The following is a 21,880-nucleotide window of genomic DNA, read 5'->3' as shown; positions in this document are numbered from 1 at the left end:
CCCACTATCAGGGGTTGCTTTTCTCCTTTTCACTGTGCTTCATATCACTTAATACATGTGTTCTACTTTAGGCCTCAAAACAACCATGTGAGACAATCCATAGACATTTAGTACTCTGCATTGGATGCTAGTCCCTAATCTAAGCTTGGCAGGTAAAATTAGGTCACTGCCTCTAAGGAGTTTACAGCTTATGAGAACACTTTATTAGCCCCTTTTTTTGAATGAGGAAACTGTGCTTTCATGGCACTGATTAGTCCAAAATCACAGCCAGCAAAAGAGGGAACCTGGGGATCCAAGTCCAGACAATCTGATGTCAGCAGCTGCCCCTTTACCATCCTGAGAATCGGCATCCCTATGGAGGCTGCAGTAGCTGAAGATGACTGAGGAGGCACTGCAGCCTCCTTAGGGCCAGATAATTCTTTGTTGTTGGGAGTTCTGTGCATAATAGGATGTTTACCAGCATCCCTGGCCTCCATCGTGTCAGTGGCACCCTGCCCCTAGTTGTGACAACCAAAAATGTCTCCAGACATTACCAAATCACCTGTGGTTGAGAGCCACTGGTGTCTACCATTTATTTCCTCCTGGGTCTTTGAGAGGTAACAAACATTTGGGGCATGAAAATCCCCAAACCATTTTGAATGGGGAGATCTTGAAAAGAGAGAGAAACAGTGTGCCTTAGGTTTTGGAAAGCCTATTCAACTAGAGAAATGAAGACTGAGACAAAGCATAGACAAAGGAAGTGGGGAAAAAACGGAGAAGTGATCAAAGTGGAGAGGAGCTCTTAGGAAATCACCCTTCAGTTATTCAGTTCACACTAACAAAGACACAAAAAGTCTTAATGAGGCCTCATAGGACCTCTGATCCATGTTTGGGAAATGCTAGTATGCTTAGCAAATAGTCTTGACCACTTTTCTGAAAAGATTTCTTTTCCATTACAGCGTGGTCCCAAATCTGACCTCCCTGAGCTGGCAACTTGCAAGAGACTCTTCAGAGATTTCAGGTATCCCCCAAGGTAATAGCTTGTTTTTCAGGAAAGCCAAGATTCCCTGGGGAGCTGACAAAAATCACAAAGTAATGGCAGCTAAGCTTTTCCAGGTTTTCGAAGAGATAGATCCTACTTAGAGTAAGCCAATAAGAGTATCAACACAAATAATCACTTGTGTCTTCCTAACCTCTTTCATCTAAGAATCTCTGCAAAATATATAGACATTTATTAATTTTCTTCTCATTACATTGAGGGAAATCGTTGTGATTTTTCTGTTTTATAGATACAGAAGCCAAGTTATGGAGTCCACAATGAATAGTGAGAAATCCAGAAATAGACTATTGGTATATTCACTCTGGGCCATTCTTGATGCTCAGTACCACTCCAGATCTCCAGCTACTCAATATAAAGGTAATGATAATCCTTCAAGTATATACAAAATTTTATGTTTTCATAGGCTTTAAAATAATCCATAGTGTTGGGGCACCTGGGTGGCTCAGTTGGTTAAGCATCAGACTCTTAATTTTGGCTGTCATGGTTCATGGCTTCGAGCTCCGCTTTGGGCTCCACACTGGCAATGCAGAACCTGCTTGACATTCTCTCTCTCTCTCTCTCTCTCTCTCTCTCTGAAAATAAATGAATAAAATAAACTTTAAAATAATCCACAGTCTCTTCACTTGGCCCATAAAATAGCAGGCCTATAGAGGCTATGACTTAAAGAAAATTTAACAGTGATAGTATTTGAACCGGAACCCAGAGCTCATGATTCTTAATCCTGTACTCCTTCTACTTGGTAAGCAAGCCCATATATCCTTGTAGGTGATACTTAATTTACAGAAAACATAAGATATTCTAATCCATATAGAAATCCAAACCTATGCAACCCTTTCATCTATTTGCACATTATGTGGAGTTTTTTTAAGAGTTAGCTTGGTGAAGAAAGAGAACAGTCACTGAGATATTAATAAAAAGCATCTGGCAACTCTGAAATTAAATTAATCTTTGGGTTGCTGTAGTAGGCAGAAGGCATAGTGAGGCTCCTGCAAGGAAGTCTTGAATAGAATTAACCTTTAGGAACTAAATTAGTAGAAATGAATTATTAATTAATTAACCATATATAAAAATGACTTGTAAAATAATGTGTCACTGAGGAGATTTAGGAATTATCAATTCTAAGAAAGTTAACCAGGCTGTAGTCTAATGAAAATACATCTCTAAATACTGTCATTATGTTAATGATTCCTAAATTCATATTTACAACCCAAACCTCTGCACTGAGTTCCAGCCACAGATATCCAAGTACCTACTTTTTCTATGTTTGTTTGTCTCAGAGAGATCTCAAAGTTACTGTGTTTAAAACAGAATTCTGGGTATTTTCTGCTACATGTCTTCCTCATCTCATAAATTAAGGGTACTGCTCTCTACCCAGATGCTAGTTAACTCACTTTCTTCCTTTTCCTTGCCCTCTTCATCCAATTGATTATCAAGTCTTGTTGATTCTGTGTCCAAAATAAATCTGAAATCCAACCACTTCTATCTCCACTGCCACTAGTTTAGTCCAGGTGACTTTCTTGGATACTACATTCTTCTCTTGACCTTTTCCTTTATAACACTTACCATAATTTGTTTAATTTATTGGTCGGTTGTTTACTTGTGATTTTCATAATCTCACTTCACTTCTAGAGTATATATAAATTCCTTGAGGATAATTTGTTGAATTAATGGATGAAAATCCAATAGTATTGAAATTTTAACATGATTGCTTATAGTGATATAGTTGAAGTTGGAGCCTTTATTTAACAATAAATGATTAAAAAAATACTGAAACTTGGATGGAACTGGAGGGGATTATGCTAAGTGAAATTAGTCAGAGAAAGACAAACATCATATGACTTCACTCATATGAGGACTTTAAGAGACAAAACAGATGAACATAAGGGAAGGGAAACAAAAATAATATAAAAACAGGGAGGGGGGCAAAACAGAAGAGACTCATAAATATGGAGAACAAACTGAGGGTTACTGGAGGGGTTGTGGGAGGGGGGATGGGCTAGATGGGTAACGGGCACTAAGGAATCTACTCCTGAAATCATTGTTGCACTATATGCTGACTAATTTGGATGTAAATTTTAAAAAATAAACAATAAATTAAAAAATAAAAAAAAATACTGAAGCTAACATAATAAAAATCAACTATGTTGCGATATGTCTAAGAGTGTGTTAGAATTGAAATGGTTCACCTGGAATCCAGAAAGAGAATCCTCAGCTTGGATACATCCATGTTTTCTTTCCTTTCCTTTCCTTTCCTTTCCTTTCCTTTCCTTTCCTTTCCTTTCCTTTCCTTTCCTTTCCTTTCCTTTCCTTTTCTTTCCAAAGGAGAAATAATCTTTTTTGTTAATGTTATTGAAATATAATTAACATACAGTGTTATGTTAGTTTCAGTATACAATGTAATGATTCAACAATTCTATACATTACTCAATGCTCCTCATAATAAGTGTTCTCTAATCCCTTTTATCTGTTTCACCCACCTCCCCTCCCCACAACCACCAGTTTGTCCTCTATATTTAAAAGTCTGTTTTTGTGTTTGTCTCCTTTTTTATTTGTTTTTTCATTTGTTTTTTAAATTCCACATATGAGTGAAATCACATGGTCTTTTTCTTTGTCTGACTTGTTTCATTTGGCATTGTACCCTCTAGAGCCATCTGTGTTGTTGCAAACTGCAAGATCTCATTCCTTTTTATTGCTAATATTCCATTGTAGGTATGTACTGTGTCATCTTTTTTTTTTAGCTTAATTTATAACTTTATTTATTTACTTATTTATTTTAACTCCAGATAAATACCACATCTTCTTTTTTTTAATGTTTATTTATTTTTGAGTGGTGGGGAGGGGCAGAGAGAGAGGGAGACACAGAATCTGAAGCAGGTTCCAAGCTCTGAGCTGTCAGCACAGAACCTGATGCAGGGCTCGAACTCACAAACTGCGAGATCATAACCCGAGCAGAAGTTGGACGCTTAACTGACTTAGCCACCCAGGTGCCCCTACATCTTTTTTTATTCATCTATGGATGGACACTTAGGCTGCTTCCATATCTTGGCTATTGTAAATAATGTTGCAATAAACCTGGGTGTACATATAGCTTTTGGAATTTGTGTTTTTGTTTTCTTTGGGTAAATACCTAGTAGTGAAATTATTGGATCATATGATAATTCTATTTTTACAATTTTTTGAGGAACCTCTATACTGTTTTCCATAGCGGCTGCACCAATTTACATTCCCACCAACTGTGCACTAGGGTTCCTTTTTCTTTACATCCACACCAACAGTTGTTATTTCTTGTGTTTTTGATTCTAGCCATTCTGACAGATGCAAGATGATATCTCATTGTGGTTTTGAATTGCATTTCCCTGATGATTAATGATGTTGAGCATCTTTTCATGTGTCTGTTGGCCACCATTTGTATGTCTTCTTTGGAAAAATGTCTATTCAGGTCCTCTGCTCATTATTAAATCAGATTATTTGGGAGGGGTATTTTTGGTGTTGAGTTGTATACATTCTTTGTATATTTTGGATATTAACCCCTTATAGGATATATTATTTGCAAATATCTTCTTCCATTCAGTAGGTTTCCTTGTCGTTTTATTGATGGCTTCCTTCACTGTGCAAAAGCTTTTTATTTTGGTGTAGTCCCAATAGTTTAATTTGCTTTTGTTTCCCTCATCTGAATAGCTAGAAAAATGTTTCTATGGCTAATGTTAAAGGAATTACTGCTTCTATGTTTTCTTCAAGGAGTTATGGTTTCAAGTCTCACATTTAGGATTTTAATCCATTTTGAGTATATTTTTGTGTATGGTGTAAGAAAGTGGTCCAGTTTCTTTCTTTCTTTCTTTCTTTCTTTCTTTCTTTCTTTCTTTCTTTTTTTTTTTTTTTGCATATAGCTGTCCAGTTTTGTCTGCACCATTTGTTGAAGAGACTGTCTTTTCCCCCATGGTATATTCTTCCTCCTTTGTCAAAGATTAATTGACCATATAAGCATGGGTTTATTTCTGGGCTCTCTATTCTGTTCCATTGATCAATGTGTCTGTTTCTGTGCTAGTACCATACTGTTTTGATTACTACAGCTTTGTAGTACATCGTGATGGCCATGTTTGTTTTCATCCAGCAATGTTCAGGAAGAGAAATCATAAATCCAAAGAACATTGTTAAGCTATTCATTACAATGTATACCTGTTCTAGCACACAGATATACCTGTGGCCAGAATGAAATGGACTTTAAAATCATCCACCTCTTTTTTTTTCTGATCATTCACCAAAGAACATTTTGATAATCAAATTAGATTCCCTAGTAATGAAATGCTTTGGACAGCAAACACGAATATTTCAGTCACTGGAAAAATATATCCCATGCTAGAATGTAACTCTGTGAGGGCAGGAAATTGTTAATCACAGCTGTGTCCCTAGAACCTAGAACAGTGCTTAGCACAAAGTAGATTCTTTGTGTTCGATGAATGAATGAACATTAGTAAATTAAAATTATACTTTATACCACATTTTCTTGTGAATTTGGTTATTGTAAGTCAATCCTCAAATATCTCTTCCATGCTAGATGCATTAGGAATATCAGATTTCTGGTCTTGAAGGCCAAATATGAGACCTTGAACTCTAGTGCTCTACCACAAGTGTCTGCAAGACCTGATTTGGTTAACCAGCTGACCTCCTTTGATGTCTCCTTCTTGATTCTCTTTGACTTCAATTCATCCTCCATCTAGCTCACAAGTTTTATTTTAAGAAACCCAATCATATTGTTCCCCTGCCTAAAAATCAGTTAATTCTGTTACCTTCAGATAATAGCTATCTACAGTCTACTTCTCCAGCTTTCCTACCACTTTACTCTCTACCCTTCTTTCTACTGTCTATCAGGTATTGTCAGTTCCAGCCACACTGAGTTACTTTATATTTCCTGAAATGCCATTTCTCTGGCTGGAATGTTCATCCCTCCTCTTCCTAGGTGATGAACTCCTGCCATTCTTTAAGATCCAGCTTAAATGTTACTTCTTAAAAGCTTATGACTTCTCTAGAGGGGAAAAGCTATTTCTTTCTTCCTGATTGTTTTCTCTCTTTCCCCTGCAACAGCCCTTATATATTATAGCTACCTTTGAGATCCTGCAGGGCAGGATCTGTCTTATTTATCTTTCCTTGCTTCCCAAATACCTTGCACATGTTTCTGAATGCAAGGATCCATATGGAGTGATAAGTATGAGTGCTAATAACTAACTTGCAACAGCTTGAGCTTCTTACACATGGTCTCCTTCCCAAGGAAGAATACGAAACTTCTCAACTGTATCGGGTTTTTGTTGTTGTTGTTTTTAAAAATTTTTAACGTTGATTTATTTTTGAGAGGCAAAGCATGAACAGGGGCAGGGCAGACAGAGGGAGACACAGAATCTGAAGCAGGCTCCAGGCTCTGAGCTGTCAGCACAGAGCCTGACGCGGGGCTCAAACCCATGAACCATGAGATCATGACCTGAGCCAAAGTTGGACGCTTAACCAACTGAGCTACTCAGGTACCCCTCAACTGTATTGTTTGAAACAATTGGATATGAACATAGTCAGGAAAGAAAGGTGCTTTACATACTCTCTTTACGAGTTACCATAAAAGATTTTTTGTCTTCTTGACATATCAGCAGACTCTTAGAAAGGGGTGATTCAGTGCACCATGTATACACTCAGCACCTTGGATTATCATTACTCATTGTATATCTTATGCTTTGCTCTTGAGAGACTTTGTAACCCCAACACTTTCATAGTGTCTAGTACTTATTGGGAGCACAATAAAATGCTTTATTTTAAGCATTGAAAGAATGTATGAATTAATAAATGAAATTCAATAATTAATTTCTTCCTCTCTTCTTTTGAATAATTAAACCCTCCCTTTAAAAATGTTTGAGGTGCCACTTGCTCTTTAAAGCCTTTTCTAATCATCCCCTGTTATAATTTTACCCTTCTCCATCTTCATGTAGCACATATTATTTACACCATGCTGTCTTGCATTTTTAAGTGCATATGTTCTTTCTTCCTAGCTAGATTGTAAAATTCTTGAGAGCAGGGACTATATGTACTGTTGCATCCTACAGTAGTGTCTTAAATCTAGTAGGATTTTAATACTGCAAATTCTTGGTAAGTTACCCATGGTCATTCAGTGTCTTGTCGTCTCAGAAGACTGCAAAACTCTGAAGATAACCTCTGAAGATACTACCTCACATCCATTAAGATGGCTGTTATAAAAACAGAGTAAAACAGAAAACAGAAAAGGACAAGTGTTAGCAAGGATGTGGAGAAATTGGAACCCTTATGCACTGTCAGTGGGAATGTAAAATGGTACAGCTGCTATATATAGCTGTTCTTCAAAATAGTATAGTGGTTACTCAAAAAATTAGAATTACCGTATTATCCAACAATTCCACTTGTGGTATATACTCAAAAGAGCTGAAAGGAGAGTCCCAAAGAGATTTTTGTACACCTACGTTTATAGCAGCATTCTTCACAGTAGCCAATAGTGGAAGCAACCCAAGTGTCTGTTGGTAGATGGACGGAAGAACAAAATGTGGTTATACATCCAGTGGAATATTATTCAGTCTTAAAAATGAAGGCAGTTCTGATACATATTGCAACATGGATGAACCTTGAGGGCATAATGCTGAATGAAATAAGCCAGTCACAAAAAGACAAATATTATATACTTCCATTTATGTGAGGTACCTAGAGTAGTCACTCTCATAGAAACAGAAAGTAGAATGGTGGTTGCCTGGGGCTGGGGGCAGAAGAAAGGGGAGTTGTTATTTAATGGTGGCAGAGTTTCAGTTTTGCAAGATGAAAGAGTTCTGGAGACTGGTTGCACAACACTGTGAATGTACTGAAATGAAACGTACACTTAAAAATGGTTAACATAGGGTGGCTCAGTCGGTTAAATGTCCGACTTCGGCTCAGGTCATGATTGCGATTGGTGACTTTGAGCTCCGCTTCAGGCTCTGTGCTGACAGCTCAGAGCCTGGAGCCTGCTTTGGATTCTGTGTCTCCCTCCCTCTCTGCCCCTTCCCTGCTGGGAGTCTGTCTCCTTGTCTCTCAAAAATGAATAAACATTAAAAAAATGTTTTTAAAAATGGTTACCATTGTGAATTTTATGTTATTAAAAAAGATAACAGCACTGAACAGGGAGTCAAAAGACCGAGGTTATTCTTGGTTGTTTCCCAGTGACCAATGAATCTTGTGCAAGTTACTGTTTTTACTTGTGCCTTGATTTCTTCATCTTTAAACAGGATAATATTATTAATAAAGCCTCCTTGGCTTCTGGGTTTCTGTGAGGACCAAATAGAAAAAAAGAAAAAAAAAACAACAACAACCAACAACGCTTAAGATCATTTTTTTTCAGTAGTAGTTTTTCTGGCATTCCAGTGTCCCTGATCTCTTTTAATATTCATCACAAGTTTCACATCCTGTTTTATAACAAAATATTCCTAAAGATGCCTCAGCAATAACCTGTTACCACTTGAAAGGATATGTATACTGAACTCTTAAACTTTGGGCTGCTTACCTTATAATTTAGTTCCAGGAACACAGCAAATAAACAGCCTTTATGAGGACTATAGATGACCTAAGATGCTAATTACTAATGTGGTTTAACATTAATTGAGGAAATACAAGCTCAGGATTTTCATGTGAGCATGAGAAAGCTGGTCCCAAATTTGGGAGGTATGAGGGTAATATCTGCTTAGTGTCTACTAAGCATCAGGCTCTATAGCAGATGTCTTACATGTGATATCTCATTTAATCTTCACAAAATCCTTGATAGGTTAATAATATTATACTCTTTTTTTGAGAGAGAGAGAGAGAGAGAGAGAGAGAGAGAGAGAAAGAGACAGCATGAGCTGGGGAGGGGGGTGGAGGGAGAGAGAGAATACTTTTCTTTTAATGTTTATTTATATGTGAGAGAGAGAGAGAGAGAGAGAGAGAGAGAATGTGGGGGAAGGGCAGAGAGAGAGGGGTACAGAGGATCCAAAGTAGGCTCTGTGCTGACAGCAGTGAATCTGATGTGGGGCTCAAACCCACGAGCTATGAGTTCATGGCCTGAGCTGAAGTTGGGACACTCAACTGGCTGAGCCACCCAGGCACCTCAAGAATCTTTTTCTAAAAATGTTTATTTATTTATTTTGAGAGAGAGCATGCGCACATGAGGGAGTGCATGCATGCGTGAGTTGTGGGGGTTGGCGAGAGAGAGAGGGAGAGAATCCCAAGCAGGTTCTGTGCTAGCAGTGTAGAGCCCAATGTGGGGCTTGATCCCACGACCTTCGGATCATGACCTGAGCGGAAATCAAGAGTCAGAAGCTCAACCAACTGAGCCACCCAGGTGCCCCCTATATTCATTTTATGAACAGGGAAAATGAAGCTCAAAGAGGTTAAGTCATTACCCAAAATCACACAATGAATGACAAAGATGGAATTTAATGCCAGCTCTGTATGACTGAAGCCCATATTCCTTATATTGTATTACATTGCCTCTCAAAATATATTTGACTATGCCTATTAGTAATATAGTCAATAATAATGATGTCATTAGTAACTAGTAATATAGTCAATAACAATGATATATGTTTATTGTGTATTTATACATTTATGTCAATTGTCTTACTTGGTCATTACAAGTAAGATAGGCTGTGTAGAGATAATTGTCACCATTTTACAGATGATGAAAAAGTCAGAAAATAACTTACATAAATCAACCAATGAATGACTATAACAGCACTTGAAAATAGGTACTGCAATTCTCAGACTCATGCTTTTTCCACATTAGCCTCATGAGCACAGAATTTTATCTTTGAGTTTTCTGGTTCTGGAATTTTTATAGGAGCAAAAGAGTGAGGATCTTAACAGCCTGGCAATTCTTCTTATATATGGACAGATTAAACACATGTGTTCATCCCTATTCCCTTCCCTATTCTCTTTAACTCACTAAAATGACAGTGAGTTAATATTTTAAAATTTATCAGCACAGAAGGACAAAGAGAGTAAGAAAGACAAAAGCAGATAAGGGATATTAACACATTTTTGGAAGATGGAAAGTTGAGCTAAGAAAACGATTCCAAATGCTTGAGAGGCATATACTAACAAGAGGCAAGCAAGTTCCTATTGCAGAACACTAGAATGTCAGGAGTTGGAAGGAGCAAATAAGAAAGCAGCAGAAATATGTGAGGGGCTGAAAAGGGAGACTGGTTAAAGGTTTATATAAGAAATTAAATTACCAGGTCCTGTCCTCATCCTGCTCAGTTAAGTGACTACCCCTCCATTTCTTTGGCAGAACCCTGGGGTTTATTCTGTGGGGGAAAAAATGAACTAGAGAAGCTCCAGACTGAGATACCAGGCCCAGCTAAAGATTATAGCTGAGGAGACCAGGATGGGAGGATACCACACTGAAAACAGATCAAATGAATGTCTACTTGCTAAACGATGAAACTTGCCAAGCCCTCTCACTCTGTTTCACTCCAGGAATACTGATGGCAAGGCTTATATTCCCTAGGCAGGAGAGCAGAGAATTAATTTTGGGAAAAACTTAAAATTGGATAACCCCAGAAACAAGATCTATAGATACTGACACTTGAGGGTCTCCCAACAAAGCAAATAGGGCCCCACTTTATCATCTTACAATAAAGCCCAACAACTGACAAACTCTTCCTCTTAACACAGAGCCTCCAAATACCTTTGTAGTGACTCACTCTTAAATATGAAGGGACAACAAAGATCACCAAATAGTTGAGGTAAACCTTCACCAAGAAAGGCAGCATCAAATTGAAATAGAAGAGGAAAGAAAAGAGAAACTCAGAGGATAAGAGAGATAATATAGAGAACAGAAGAATATATTTTTAAAAACAATAAGCATCTTCTGAGAGATAGTTATAAGATAGTGCATCCATAAAGTAATGACAAGATGCTCCAAAAAAGGGATGATCAGAGGATAATAGCTCTAGGAAATTAAAAATATAATAGCAAAAATAAACAATTCAAAGTAGTATTTATATATAAAATTGAGGAATCTCCTGGAAAAGAGAACAAAAATACAGAAATGGAAAATAAGAATGAAAAGATAAATAGAGGATGAATCCATAAGGTCCAACATGAGGCTAATAAGAGTTCTGGAAATATGGAAGAAATGGAGGAAAGGAAATTATCAAAGAAATTATGAGAAGATCTCTGATAATTGAAGGACATGAGTTTCCAAACTGACAACCGACTAAGTGCTCAGCATAATGTAGGGGAAAAAAACAAAATAAAAAACACTATTGTAGGGGCACCTTGGTGGCTCAGTTGGTAAGTATCTTGATTTCAGCTCAGGTCATGATCTCATGGTTTGTGAGTTTGAGCCCTGCATCAGGCTCTGCACTGACAGTGCAGAGCCTGCTTGGGATTCTGTCTCTCTCCCACTCCCTGCCCCTCCCTCCCCCCCAAAATTTATAAATAAACTTGAAAAAAAGCCACAATGGCACATCATCATGAAATTTCTAAATACAAGAGATAAAAAGAATCTTGGTGATGGGAAGTGAAGAGGGAGCAGGGAAAGGGAAATGCATCATTTATAAAAAGTAGATCATAAGAGTCACGTATATCTTAATGTTAACACTGGTTGCTAGAAGACAGTGAAACAGTGCTTTCAAAATTTGGAGAGAATATTATTTTCAACTTAGAATTCTATGCTAAGTCATATTATCAATCAAGTGTGGGGGCAATTAAATATATTTTCAGGCATGCAAGGATCAAAAATTTACTACCCATCTCCTCCCATATTTTCCTGGGACAGTACTGGAAGACATGCTCTACTGAAGCAAGAAAGACAAAGATATAAATTTTAGGAGAGGAGATTAGCCAAGGCAAGAGGCAAAAGAAAGTCCCAAGATGACAGCTATACAGCAGACCTAAGGAGGAACAGTCCAGACTGAAGGAAGGAATGTTTCAGTGGAGTGTTTCCAGTGAAACTGATAGAGTATCTGACATGTTTGTCTATGTTGAAATAGTTTAGGCATTTTTACATTTCTGGAAGAACTAGTGATAATAATACAGAAAATTTGGCAAACCAAAAACTGAGGCAATTATTAATTCCAAGAACAAAAGTTGTATAAGAAAGTAAATGTACATAAGAGACTCTTAAAAACTGAGTCTCTTGATGGGGGGTGGGAGGGAGGGGAGGGTGGGTGATGGGTATTGAGAAGGGCACCTTTTGGGATGAGCACTGGGTGTTGTATGGAAACCAATTTGACAATAAATTTCATATACTGAAAAAAAAGAAAGTAAATGTAATCATAATAGAACTTATTATTTTTTTGAGAGAGAGAGAGTGCATGTACTCACAAGTGGAGGAAGGGCAGATGGAGAGGGAGAGAATCTTAAGCAGGCTCCAGGCCCAGCACAGAGCCCAACGTGGGGCTCAGTCTCATGACAGTGAGGTCATGACCTGAGCCGAAATCAAGAGTCAGATGCTGAACAGACTAAGCCACCCAGGCGCCCCATAATAGAACTAATTGATCCAGGACGCCTGGGTGGCTCAGTCCTTTTAGCATCCAACTCTTGATTTTGGCTCAGGTTGTGGTCTCATGGTTTGTGAGTTCCAGCCCCACATACAGCTCTAAGCTGGCAGTGTGGAGCCTTCTTGGGATTCTCTTTCTCTCTCTCTCTGTCTCTCTCTCCTTTTGCCCCTCCCTGCCCCCCTCTCAAAATAAATAAATAAATTTAAAAAATTAAAAAATAGAACTAATTGATCCAGAATTAAACCACACTTATAGAGTCATAATAAGGTCAACATGGAACATTGATTTAATTTAAAATATTGAGATATAACTATTGGGAGGCTAGAGGGAAGGAAAGTATAAAGTGTTGGATCTTTATCTTATAATAGGTATTTTTTAAAATTTACAAATCAAGAAATAGCACTATAAATATTTTACTTAGGAAAATGTTGGTAAATATGGAAAGAAGCAAGTAAAAGAGTCTGGGAGGGTGTCTCAGGCTTTGAGGAAGCCACTGCTTTTTTTTTTCCCTCCTAAGACTTGTGTGTGTGTGTATGTGTATGTGTGTCTGTTAAAATACATTCCTGCTTTGTTTTGTTATGAGTCTTGTAGTTCCACATGATTTTTTTTAAGCACATAAGTTTTGAAGTATTTAATGCATTACCTTGATAAGCATTTAAAATATCAAAGAAAGAAACAGAGAAATAGAGAAAGGAAGGAAGGAAGGAGGGAAGGAAAAAAAAGGAAAGGATAGGAAAGGAAAGGAAAGGAAAAGAAAGGAAAGGAAAGAAGAAAGAAAAGAAGAAAAGATTTAGTGTCCATTTAGACCTGTTACATAAAATAACATTATGAATTTCCTTTATAGAGAAGTCCTGGAGAAATACTAGACATTATTTGAGATATTTGAGAAGAATAAAACCCTAACTATTTAGGTCATTGTCTTTGAAGTATTGTGCTTAGTTGGGGTATCACAAATGCTACTCTTCCCAAAAATGGGAGAAATAAGGTGGAATGCTAAAGCACTGCCATCTTCTGAGTTCTCATCAGTGTTACTGGCTGATTTTTTTGAGTTATGAATTCAATGAATGTCATAGATCTCTGAAACCTCAGAAAGATGTTATCCTCAAGATTAATGTCCTGAGACTGTGTTATATATGGAATTGAGAGATATATAGTTAAGTCTCCATTTTATGACTTATTGGCTATATTATTATTTCTGGCCCTCCTGTTTCTTCTGCTTACTCTGGAAGCTAAATTGCAATGAATGATGTTCAAAATGTTCAAAATGTTATTAGGGATTATTCAGTCTCTTCTATTAAACTGTAAGAACTTCAAAAGTACCAACCACAGTTCACCCTTGAACAATGCTGGGGGTTAGGGGTATTGACCCCTCATGCAGTCAAAAATGTGCATATAACTTTTGACTCCCCAAAGGCTTACGAATAGCCTACTGTTGACTGGAAGCCTTACCAGTAAGATAAACAGTCAATTAATACATTGTATGTTATGTGTTATATACTATAATCTTAGAATAAAGTAGGCAGAGAAAGAAAATGTTACTAAGAAAATCATAAGGAAGAGAAAATACATTTACAGTACTATACAATATTTTTTCTTTATTATATTTTTATATTTAAATAAAGTTATATCATCATTCTCATATACAGATCACAGATCCACAACAAAGATAGACATTTTACAAAATAAGAACAGCATAATTAAAAGCCTATTTCTATAATTGGGCATTTCCCCCATAAAAAGATTATCTCTGTCTCATATTCTTGAGTACTTTTGTTATTAGAGATATTCCATTTTCAACTTTTACAATTACAATTACTTTTACCATTAGGTCTACAATAACCATTATAGACCTAATGGTTATTTCAAATCTACTCAGAGTTAATGTAGTTCACCATCCCAAACAATGGTTAACTTAGTTACGTGAAATCAAGTTCCTTAGATACTAATTTTGAAAAAAATCTAGAGAGGTAAATCTGCTTCACAAACTTACACATGGTACTGTAGGCTCAATTCAAAATATATTAAAGCTGTTCATTTCCTTTTGATTACTAGCTTTATTATAGACACTAGTGGGTTAACTGAATTATAGGCTTACATTATAGTTGTTAGCTTTAGTTTAGTGGAACAGTGTAACAGTCCTGACTCTTGTTTGGGACAAAGCTGTGCTCGGAACCTCAGTTTCCAAAACGAGTAGTAGCAGAAGTCATTGTTTTCCAAGAGATTTGGTGAGTAGGGTGGAAGCGATGTGATGATCACATATGACTGATCACACTACCGTAACAGATAGCTGGGCAACTACTTTACTCTGGTCTGCACTCTCCAACCTCTCTTGGAAGTTTTTCCTAGTCCACCTTAGGTTTTTTTTTTTCTTCCCCTGTGTTGCTACTGATGTGTGCCTGTGACTCTCTTGTACAACACTTCCTACTATTTGGTTGAAGGAAACTTCATTCTTTGTGTTACTGAAGCCAAATATATAAAGTCAAGTTTGATTTCTTTCTCTCCCATAACAAATCTGTCAGCAAATCATACTGACTGTACCTTGATAATAATTCCAGAACCTGAACACTTCCCACTACCTCCACCTACTATTCTCGCCCAAGTCATTGTATCTCTAGCCTGGATTTCTTCAATAACTTCATGAATATATGTTCTTTATGCTTCTACCTTTGCCCCTAACAATTGATTATGTTAACCATAAGTTAAATCATAGAATTCCTTTGCTCAGAACTCTGCAATGGTTTCCATCATGACCAAGAATAAAAACCAAGCCTATATGACATATGTGTTCTAGTCCATTTTATTTCTTTGACCTAACTTCCTCTCTTCTATTCTACAATGGCTTTCTTGCTATTCCTGAAGTTGTTTAGGCATGCTGCTGCTGTTGATCCTTTGCCTTAGCTACTTCATCTCCTAGGATACTTGCCCTCAGATATCTACGTAGCTAATACACATCCTTCATGTCTTTACTATACTGTATTTTTGATACTGTAGTTTATGTTGTCTGTTTACAAGATGAATCATCCGTTAGTACTTATATCAGTATTGTCTCATATAATACAAAACACTGTAGATGTTATACATATTAATAATACTAGACATCAAAATGAAAAGGTAATGTGAAAAAGAAATTTATATTTATTTACAGGTATAACAATCCATGCATTGATAATGAAGAAGCAGCAATATGGTTGCTTCATGGTAACCTAGCTTGTACATTAATGAATAAATTGTTATAAAAGTTTTATGGCATACAGTATTATAGTCATAATACTATATGATAGTATTCATAACACAGTATTAGAAACATTGTTACATTAAAAAAACTTAATTGTGATGATAGGCTGACATGCAATTATAAATATACAGTATTAGAAACAGTATTCATAATACAGTATTAGAAACATTGTTACATTAAAAAAAACTTAATTGTGATGATAGGCTGACATGCAATTATAAGCAAGAGAGACATACTGTTTGGTAATATAATTCTTTGAAAGCAAAGTTATAATACGGTAAGAAAACAAACACATTATTATTTTATATTAAATATCACTCACGTCATGCCTGTGTAGGGATAGGTTATCCACTTCTATACAGATCTTGCACATGAAGAATACTTAGGCAATGAATACTATATGATGAATACTTAGGCAATAATGATGATGACACTAAAACATCTCATACTGTCCTTGCCAACAGTTATTAGGTGTTCACTCACACATGTACACATTAGATAAGTTTATTAACAGCATGATGATTATTTACTATTTATTAAGTGGAAGTATATCAGCATAAAATCTTCATTCTCATTGTCTTCATGTTGAGTAGGCTGAGGAGGAGGAGGAAGAGGAAGAATTGTCTTTCTGTCTCATGGGTGGCAGAGATGGAAGTGGTGGAGGAGATGGATGCAGAGGCAGGAGAGGCAGGCAGGTGTAACTTTACGGAAATACATTATAATTTCTGTCTGATTATTTTTTCTTTTTCAGTTCTCAAAAAAATGTTTTGCTATATGGAACCAATTCTTCTTCCACTGTTTGTTTTAGTTTCAGTGTCCATATCATAGAAGGGTCTATGTCATAAGAGAAGTTAAAAGCAGTCATGAGTAATCAGAACCCTTCTGCCAGATTGTCTAATGTCAATTTTTTTCTGGCACTGCTTCTTCTATGTCTTCTTCCTCATCGTCTAGTACTGATACAGAAACACTCATCCCCATCAAGTCATCTTCTTTTAATTCCTCTGGTGTCATGTCTATTAGCTCTTGAATTTATCCAAGATTCATATCCTGAAACCCTTCACCCACCACATTTTTTTTGCCATATCCACAATCTCTTTCATGGTTTCCTTGATTGGCTCTGTTGTAAATCCTGTGAAGTCATGCACAATATCTGGACACAGTTTTCTCCAGCAGAAATGTATTGTTTTGGTCTTTAATGATTTTCACAGCTTTTTCTATAACAACAATGGCATCTTCAATGGTATAATTCTTCCAGACTTTCATGATGTTCTCTTTATCAGGGTTCTCTTTCATAGCATTGACTATTCTTTCCATAGAGTATTGTGTCTAATGAGCCTTGAAAGTCCTATGACTCCCTGTTCTAGAGGCTGAATTAGAAATGTTGTATCTGGGGGCAAGTAGAATAGTTCGACACCTTGGGCATTGAATTCATGGGGTTTTGGGTGGCCAGAGTATTGTCCAATATCAAAAGAACCTTAAAAGGCAGCTCCATACCAGCAAGGTGCTTCCTGACTTTAGGGACAAAGCATTGATGGAACCAATCCAGAAAAAGGGTTCTCATTGCTCAGGCCTTCTTATTGTATAATCACAAGACTGACAGCTGGTGTTTATCTTTTCCTTTCAAGGATTGGGAACTAGCAGCTTTATAGATAAGGGCAGTCCCCATCATAAACCCAACTCCATTTGCACAAAACACTATCCCTTCCTGCCTTAAATCCCGGTGCTCACTTCTTTTCCTTACTAATAAATGTCCTTTGAGGTATTTTTTTTTTCCAGAATAAGGTACTTTCATCTTCATTAAAAAAACTGTTCAGAAGATAGCCTTTATCTTCAATGATTTTTTTTTTTTTAACTTGAGAGAGAGAGCGAGAGCATGCACAGTGCAAGCAGGGAAGAGGGCAGAGGCAGAGAGATAATCTCAAGCAGGCTCCATGCTGAGTGTGGAGCCCAACACAGGGCTTGATCCCACGACCCTGGGATCATGAACTGAGCCAGAATCAAGAGTGGGACGCTCAACGCAGCCACTCTGAAAAACAATATGGAGGTGCCTCAAAAAATTAAAAACAGAACTACCCTATGACCCAGCAATTGCACTAGGTATTTATCAAAGGATACAGGTGTGCTATTTCGAAAGGGCACATGCATCCCAATGTTTGTAGCAGCAGTATTGACAATAGTCAAAGTATGGAAAGAGCCCAAATGTCCATTGACTGATGAATGGATGAAGAAGTTGTGGTATATATGTATACAATGGAATATTACTCAGTGCTCAAAAAGAATGAAATCTTGCCATTTGCAGCAACATGGATGGAACTAGAGTGTATTATGCTAAGCGAAATTAGTCAGTCAGAGAAAGACAAATATATGACTTCACTCATATGCGGAATTCAAGATACACAACAGATGAACATAAAGTAAAGAAAGCAAAAATAATATAAAAACAGAGAGGAGGACAAAACATAAAAGACTCTTAAATACAGAGAACAAACTGAGTGAGGGTTGCTGGAGGGGTGTTGGGTGGGGGGATGGGTTAAATGGGCAAGGGCATTAAGGAAGACACTTGTTGGGATGATCACTGGTGTTACATGTAAGTGATGAATCACGAAATTCTATTCCTGAAATCATTATTACACTATATGTTAATTAATATGGATATAAATTAAAAATAATAGTAATTTAAAAAAAGAGTGGGACACTCAACCAGTTGAGCCACTCAGATGCCCCATCACCTCAATGATTTTCTTAGTGGTATCTGGGAACTTGTCTGCTGCCTCTTGGTCAGCAGAAGCTGTTTCTCCTGTTACCTCGACATTAAAAAAATTTTTTTTAATGTTTATTTTTAAGAGATAAAGAGAGACAGAGCACGAGTGGGGAGGGAGAAGAGAGCAAGGGAGACACAGAATCCAAAGTAGGCTCCAGGCTGTGAGCTGTCAGCACAGAGCCTGATGCAGGTTTCGAACCCGCAAGATCATGACCTGAACCAAAGTTGGCGCTTAACTGACTGAGCCACACAGGTGCCCCTACCTTGACATTTTTTAAGCCAAACCTCTTTCTAAAATTATCAACCCATCCTTTGCTGACATTGAATTATCTAGCTTTGGATCCTTCAGCTTCCTTTTGCTTTAAGTTGTCATATAGTGACTTTGCTTTTTCTCGAATCAGAGTCTGTAGTAGGTATTCCTTTCTTATAGCAATCTTGTATCCACATAAAAGCTGCATTTTCGATACAAGATAAAAAGGTATTTTGCAAAAAACGAAAGGCTTTTGTGCCTACTGTCATAGCTGCAGCAATGGCTTCAGGAATTTCCTTTTCTTTCTTTCTCTTTCTTTCTTTCTCTTTCTTTCTTTCTTTCTTTCTTTCTTTCTTTCTTTCTTTCTTTCTCTTTTCTTTTCTTTTTACAGTAGTCTTTACACTGAATTCATTTTTCTTGAAATGGTGGCAGCTGCAGCTGCAGAATTCAGTCTATGGGACATATCAAGCAATTCAACTTTTTCTTACAACGTCATGACTTTGTTCTTGGGAGCACTTCCAACATCACTAGTGGCACTTTGTATGGGTCCTATGGTGTTACTCAAGATTCATGGTATTGCACTAAACACAGGAAAAACACACCAGAACTGTGAGAGATCACTTTTTATTGAGATTGGCAATTTACTGGAGAGATGAATTGCGCATACAGATCATACAGCATTTTAAATGGATATTAGCAACCCTTGACCTTACCGCAGTAGCAACAAGAGATGGCTATAAAACTATTACAGCTGCACAATATATACTACAGTTAATTTTATGCTGTTATGATTTAACACTGCAGCTTCATGTTGCTTACATTTCTTGACTGTGGATGGCACCACGTATGGTCTGTAAGTATGTGCATTAGTTTTGATAAATTTTAACTTTTCGTAATAGACTTGTGTATATTTTGGGGGGAGTACCTGATAAAATAGAGTAATACCTACATATATTTTATGCATTTGTGACATACATAGCTTTTAAATTTTTTCAATATTTTTAGGCTACACAGTATACCTGAAGGTTTTTTTTTTTTAATTTTACTTTTTATTTTTTTTAATTTACATCCAAATTAGTTAGCATATGGTGCAACAATGATTTCAGGAGTAGATTCCTTAATGCTCCTTACCCATTTAGCCCATCCCCCCTCACACAACCCCTCCAGCAACCCTCAGTTTGTTCTCCATATTTATGAGCCTCTTCTGTTTTGTCCCCCTCCCTGTTTTTATATTATTTTTGTTTCCCTTCCCTTATGTTCATCTGTTTTGTCTCTTAAAGTCCTCATATGAGTGAAGTCATCTGATTTTTGTCTTTCTCTGACTGACTCATTTCACTTAGCATAATACCCTCCAGTTCCATCCACGTAGTTGCAAATGGCAAGATTTCATTCTTTTTGATGGCCAAGTAATACTCCATTATATATATATACCACATCTTCTTTATCCATTCATCCATCGATGGACATCTGGGCTCTTTCCATCCTTTGGCTATCGTTAATAGTGCTGCTGTAAACATGGGGGTGCATGTGTCCCTTTGAAACAGTACACCTGTATCCCGTGGATAAATGCCTAGTAGTGCAATTGCTGGGTCGCAGGGTAGTTCTATTTTTAGTTTTTTGAGGAGCCTCCATACTGTTTTCCAGAGTGGCTGCACCAGCTTGCATTCCCACCAACAATGCAAAAGAGATCCTCTTTCTCCACATCCTCGCCAACATCTGTTCTTGCCTGAGTTGTTAATGTTAGCCATTCTGACAGGTGTGAGGTGGTATCTCATTGTGGTTTTGATTTGTATTTCCCTGATGATGAGTGATGTTGAGCATTTTTTCATGCGTCGATTGGCCATCTGGATGTCTTCCTTGGAGAAGTGTCTATTCATGTCTTTTGCCCATTTCTTCACTGGGTTATTTTTTTTTTTTGGGTGCTGAGTTTGATAAGTTCTTTATAGATTTTGGATACTGACCTTTATCTGATATGTCATTTGCAAATATCTTCTCCCATTCCATCGGTTGCCTTTTAGTTTTGCTGATTGTTTCCTTCGCTGTGCAGAAGCTTTTTATTTTGATGAGGTCCCAGCAGTTCATTTTTGCTTTGGCTTCCCTTGGCTCTGGAGACGTGTTGAGTAAGAAGTTGCTGCAGCCAAGATCAAAGAGGTTTTTGCCTGCTTTCTCCTTGAGGATTTTGATGGCTTTTTGTCTTACACTTAGGTCTTTCATCCATTTTGAGTTTATTTTTGTGTATGGTGTAAGAAAGTGGCCCAGGTTCATTCTTCTGCATGTTGCTGTCCAGTTTTCCCAGCACCACTTGCTGAAGAGACTGTCTTTATTCCATTGAATATTCTTTCCTGTTTTGTCAAAGATTAGTTGGCCATACGTTTGTGGGTCCATTTCTGGGTTTTCTATTTTGTTCCATTGATCTGAGTGTCTGATCTTGTGCCAATAGCATACTGTCTTGATGATTACAGCTTTGTAGTATAGCTTGAAGTCTGGGATTGTGATGCCTCCTACCTGCAGGTTTTTTTCAGTGTCACAAATCACAAAAAAACTTTCCAGTATGTTTATTGAAAAAAAAATCCATGCAAAGTGGACCCACACAGTTCAAACCTGTGTTGTTCAAGGGTCAACTATATATCTTTGCCTCTGAAATTTCCCACATATCCTATTATTACTGTTCTCAGCTTCTAATAAGCAATAAATCAGTGTTTCCGCAGATTTGTTGACTGGTATTGTGAGGAAAATATTTGTCATTAAATGTTCCTGTAATTCTGTACTTAGAAAAGACAGAAAGTGCCATATACTCCAGGAAAATTCTATTTTCATTGTTAAATTTAGGCTTAAACTGGGGGTAAACAATAAAGTAAAAACAAAGTAATATGTTTTCTTCCAAAGGAAGAGTTCCTTAATCATTTATATTTTTATAAGACAGATTTTATCTAAAACACAGGAGTACCCCCACAGATTTGGTAAACTTAATTCCTATTCTTACTTGTATCCAGTTCTTATGAGTGTTAACAGAAGAATTTGTCACCCATATAAACAAATAAAAGTATGGCATAGTAGGATGAAGCCTGATGAGGGA

Source organism: Lynx canadensis, chromosome A3 (genome assembly GCF_007474595.2).
Source record: "Lynx canadensis isolate LIC74 chromosome A3, mLynCan4.pri.v2, whole genome shotgun sequence".
NCBI classification, from domain to species: Eukaryota; Metazoa; Chordata; class Mammalia; order Carnivora; family Felidae; genus Lynx; species Lynx canadensis.
This window is presented reverse-complemented; position numbering follows the sequence as displayed.